Raw genomic sequence first — 6,158 nt, 5'->3', positions numbered from 1 at the left:
GAGGACACATCCTTCTTAGATGATGTCAAACCATGTCCCCTCCAAAAGGCATTTACAAAGATTTTCAAGGGGATGGGTAAGTTGTATAAATGACAAAAGGTGTTGGAACGACGATTCGATGCGGTTGAACAACGTGAAAGAGTGCGAGAGTTTGAGACGGCCACTGCTAGAGAAAGAGCTCATATGGATTAGACATTTCATTAGGATTTTATTTATTGTATGATATTTGCTTGTTAAGTAGTTTTTGTATTTTATCTAAATATTGTAACATCCATGTTTTGTTTCAAAAATAGTTTTTTTTTTGCAGTATTTTTTAGATATCATTTTTTTCGTAGTTATTTCATTTTGTGCTAGTTTACACAGTGTAGGTTAAAAATATTAGTGTATATTTTTTCAACATAACTTAGGAACCAATTACCTAAGTTATGATCACAGTATTTTTCATGGTGCTTCTAGCATCATACAACATGATCACGATTAATACCACAGATAAATTGATGCTGCGACAGTGGTGAGTGGTGTGTTGTCTCATTTCAGAAGAAATTATGTTAATATCACAAAACTATAGGATCATTTTTAGTTGCTATCTAACCCACTTCATTTCCTTTTATCAATTTCAATTTTTTATTTACATACTAAAATATTAAGGACACTATTATGTTTAAGTTTGGAAGTATAGGGTCAGATTTTCACTTATTTTCTTTTTATTTTCTATTCAAAAATTATAAAATTTAAAATTTTTGAAAAATTTTAAAATATATTTTGGCAACTTTGTTGTATTTTGTGCAAGATCTTAGCTAATATCTTTAAATACTTAGTTAAAAACACTAAATTAGTCTTTGGTTGGAAGCTTTGATTTGAAGCTCCATTTATGTTTGTCTAAGGTAAAAGTTAGAGCAAAGTTATCTTTTGTTTATACTTACTTCTAATAAGGTTACCAAGAGTTTAGGTTAAATTGAGTAAGCTTGTTACCTTTTGTCTATCTAGAATATAAGGAAAAATTGGGGTTTGATGAACTTTGACTTCCTTGTTCATTTGATTGGCTGATTAGAAGAAAAATTGAACTTGGTTGAATATATCTTGAACAACAACCATTAAATCAGACTGGGTATCTTGAAAAGGACTACCTACTTTTCTTAAAAAAAGTGAAAAAAGAGTAAAAAAGAACAAGAGAAAACAAAAGAAAAAGATCTCTCAAAGTGAAAAACAAAGAAATATTCATAAGAATCAAAATTGAAAATTTTAGAGTTTCAATAGGGTGAAAGTTATTAAATGTAAAAATGTGAGTACACTGAAATATAACAGATAAAGTCCCTTAGAGGTATTAAAATGAACATTCACACTTCTAACTACCTCAGACAAGATGGTAAGCTTAGAATTAAATCCTAAATTGATCAACTTATTTCAAATTAATTAGAAGGTTGAAACTCACTCTAGGAAATCGAATCTCTAAAGTTTCTAAGTTAGATCACTATATCTTGAAAGTCAATTTATGGCTAAGTTTTTTCATATAGAAATAAGAGTTGAGACTCCATACCAAGTATTATTTTCAAATGACTAACGAATTTTCAAAGAACTTGTGTTTTTAGATATAAGTGTTGATTTTTACCATTATTACTTCAAAACTTGTTTAAAATTTTGTGGGTATATTCTCTACAAATCTTCACGAGTTAAACTTGTCCACTAGGGGTAACCTAGTAGTTTAAGGGTTTGCTACATTTGCTAAATGCAGTTGAGAAACCTGCGAAAGTGGCACAGTTATTTTCTAAGGGATTAAAAAAAGATAAGTTTGGGGGTGCGATTAATGTCTTAAATAATGATTTATCCACACTTTTCCTAGTAATTTATCTTGATTTCCATCGTTATTTCATTAGATTAGGTAAATAAGTATGTTAAGCCTCAATTTGTCATATTTCATGTTATATCATGCTAAATAGGTTTAATTGCACAAAATAAATGTAATTATCAAAAAATTCATCGCGTGTGTTCACTGTATAGGTCAATGATCAACCTATTCAAATGAACGTCAAATCAATCAATCAAGAGTGCACTACAATTAGGAAGACCAATCAAGCAACCATGCAAAATTAGAGATCTAAATGCTTCCAGATTAATATGCACAGTCACAAAGCAATGTGGCGCAGTCCACCTCAAATGGATCATCCTAAAAAAGCTCTAATATGCTTCGTACGAGAGATTATACATAAGAGTGATTACGAATATTTTTTTTAATCCTTCCATAGCATCTCAAGTCTATAAATAGATCATTTTTCTAATTAGGAAATAGTTCTTAGGCCTTTGTCCCTTTTTCTTCTCTCAATATTTTTGGCATTTTCTCTGTATTTTTCATTTTTTAGTTAGATTTATTTCAACAACTTCTGTAATTTTTCAAGGAGATAGTATACATTAGTTACCACATAAATACAAGTGTTGTTTCTTTTATTTCTTCTTGTATCATTGCAATGACCATAGGCTAAACTCCCTTCATTAGTGAGAAGAGGAAGCCTAAGAGCAAGCTTTAATTCTGTGTTTCTTTTTTTATCCTTCTATGTTCTTTATGTTGTTTAGCGGGTTCTCTTCAAGATTTTATCCAACTCTAATGGATCAAAGCTTTAGATGAATATCAACACCTCATATGCTTGATTTATATAAGATCAAGATAGAACATGCTTAATCAAATATTTTGCGGTAGGGACTTCACACATTAGTAAGTGAAGGAGTTCTAACCGTAATATTATTTTAAGTTTCATGCCATATCTTCTAACCCAAAGAGGTCACACCAAGCCCTTGAGATTGAGTGCAAAAAAGGATAGACTTAAATACAGTTTTATTTGCTAATTCTTAGTTACTTTAATCATTAATGAATTTATTTTTCTTATTTTTGTAGTATAAATTTTCCTTTTATTATTTTATTTTCCTACAACATTTACTCGATATTTTTTTTCACAAAAATACAAAAATAGATTTTAAATTTATAACTTAGATTAACTTCATTTGTGCTAACTTGGTAACATCCCATCTTTCTCTTAGGTTCGATCTCTTACTTGCCTAAAGGCTAAGGAGAGTATAAAAATATTAATTTCTGCCAATCAGCGATCAATTTCTTTGTCACTCAGGTTAGCAAAGATTACTCATGATCTTGAACCACATAGGGCTGAATTAATTACTTTGCCACAAGGTTTGCACTGTTATTCAAGATAAGAATGGTCACTCGGGACCTTGAGCCATACATGTGTCCACTACTCAATAGCCACAAGGGTTATACTGCCACTTAAGATAGAAAAGGTCACTTGGGATAGTGAGTAACACATGGTTGAATTATTTAATAGTCGCAAGGGCTATACTGCTACTAAGGACAATAAAGATCACTCGGGACCTTGAACCACACATGGTTAACTACTTAATAGACACAAGGGCTTCATTTCCACTCAAGACAACAAAGGTCACTTGAGACCCTAAGCCATACAAGAATTAACTACTCAAGGATATGCTCAGCACTTGGTTGTTCAATATCTTCCTACCTTTGAATCCCTATTAGAAGTCGAGAGCCAACTCGAGGATGCTTTTGCCTATGGGGTTCTTTCTAACCCCTCGAACAATAAATCTAAGAAATCCTTTGTTTCCAAACCTAGTACCAACCATGTTTACATAGCCACATTAGCCACCCCAGCTCAACCACCAGCCTGGACTAATAACCAGGTTCACCCAAGTCAACCTCGAACTCCGTGTTAGTTTACCAATCTAGGGATGAGTCTCACTGTAACTCTTCACAAATTGAAGAAAAAATGGCTTCTTACCCCTATCCAACCTCGACCTTTACCAAATCCCTTACTAGCTGGATACAACTCTAATTTGTTCTACGAGTTCCATAAAAACTCTAGCCATCACAATGATCAATGTATCACCTTGCGCCATGCCATTCAAAATCTTATTAACAACAAAAAGGTCACAATCCCTAGTCCAACATCACCAAATGTCACCACTAATCCACTACCCACCTATCAACATTTACCAATCCTGAACATAGTTTCTCACACCCTATTACTATTTGATCCCGTCTCTCTCATCCATCCAATCCAAGTCAAATCGCCTAGTTACCCCCTTACCAGGATAGTTTTCACTGATTAGGTTTTCACCACAAATTATGAACCATTTGATCTAATATCGAATGATACGTATTGTCTATCCCCACCTCATTACAGTAGTCCCACATTCACTAGTTATCTTTTGGCTCAAATGAACTCAGAGAGTCTTGTCTCCTTGACAGATGAAGATCCATACTTGTTGACTAAAGAAGATGAGCCTTTCTCCCTCTCTTGTGATGAAGTTAGACATATGACTCGAGGGGAAAGATTTTTTAAGCCACAATAACTCTGTGTTGATAATCTTGTAGCCTTGGTAAGAAAAGAAAGAGAAGATCCTATCAAAGAAAATATGAAGAAGATAACTCCGTAATCAAGCAGTTAAAGAAATCAGGGGCCAACATCTTAGTTTGGGGTTTACTCATGGCTTCCACTTCTCATATAGAAACTGTTCTCAAAGTACTAAATATAGCCCAAGTTTTCCTTGATACTTCTCCAGATCAGCTGGCCAATTAATAGGGACAACTTATGTAGAGATATTTTTTCCTTCTCAGACTCAGATCTCCTAAAGAAAGGAGCAAGCCACACTAAGCCTTTGCACATCACAATCGATTAGAATGGGATGAGGGTACCTCTGATTTTAATTGACAATAGAAGTGCACTGAATGTCTATCCTTTAAAGACTGCCACTTGCCTTGGGTTTAAAGTTGAAGACCTCAAGCCCACTAATCAAGGTGTCAGGGCATATGATAATACCAAGAGGGATGTACTCAAAATTTTTCACCTCCAATTGTCCATACGCATAGCTAAATTTCCTGTAAAATTTCAGGTCATAGACATCCAGTCTTCTTTTAATCTATTATTAGGAAGACTGTGGCTGTACCAGATCAAAACCATACGTTCCACATTGTACCAGAAGATCAAATTTATCAAAAATGGGCTAGTGATTACTCTTCATGGAGATGTTGAAATTGTTGCAATTGTAAATAGTACTGAAGCTAAGAGTGAGCCGTTGCTTGAGATTCAACCAGAACAACAAGGGATAGAGTTTAGTGGGTTTGAATTTGAGAAGATATGCCTAATCCAATGGGATAATTTGGTGAAAGAATATTTCCCTATTGAGAACACCTCTAACTGCTACATGGCCAATATGTTCAAAAAAATGAGAATTTTCCCTAATATGGGCCTAGGTCGCAAGCAACAAGGTATTAAGGAGGCACTAGTGATTATAGAAGTCATCGGCACATTCGGACTAGGATATAAGCCTACTAAACAAGATTGGGCCCAATACTAGAAGACAAAGCACAACAAGGCAGGGCACACCACAAATCTGATTAAAATGAAGTCTTATCGTAAGACCCTTAATGACCATTTCGTGAAAGAAGGAAAAGATTTTCATTATTATGGGTTTCCAGAGCCATTCATTGATCACATCAAAAGTACTCGTCTGTCGAGATTTTAAATCTTCTTTGGCATGGAATGGCCTAAAACTTAAGCAAGCACAGAAGCTGAAGAAAATGAACTTGAAGATTGGCAGCTCAATCTGGACTCCCTCAATATTGACCAGTTATTCATTGAAGATCACAGTGTCCTAATGTTGTCAATTGAGAAGGGGATCCCAAATCCTCAGTCTATAATCAAACCCTTGTTCTGGTTTCTTTTCTAATTATCATGTAATTAGTCTTGTGCTACACGTCAAGATTGGGTCTGTCAATCCTATTAGTCCTGTTCAGTTTGACGTGTCTGATGAGTCCTTTATTTCTGTTGGGTCAGGTAAGTTAGTTGTTTTTACTGAGTCAAGTGACTCTGTTTTTCCTGCTGAGTCAAGTGAATCTATTAAGTCTGCAATGAGTCCTGTTACCCCATCTCTTTTTAATGAAATGAAAGAAATTTTTGATTACCCTGAGCGCAATGATTATTTAACTAATAATCTAACTCCGTAGGGAGAATCTTCGGACGAAGAACTTCTCCCTGAAATAATTAAATTACATGAACTAGAAAATGAACGTCGGACTCAACCTCTAATAAAGGAAGTAGAGGTTATCAACCTCGAAACAAAAGAAAGTCCTCAAGAGA

The sequence above is a fragment of the Akebia trifoliata genome, chromosome 11 (genome assembly GCF_017979445.1).
Source record: "Akebia trifoliata isolate Shusen 1 chromosome 11, ASM1797944v1, whole genome shotgun sequence".
In the NCBI taxonomy this organism is placed as follows: Eukaryota; Viridiplantae; Streptophyta; class Magnoliopsida; order Ranunculales; family Lardizabalaceae; genus Akebia; species Akebia trifoliata.
Note: the sequence above shows the minus strand (reverse complement) of the source record.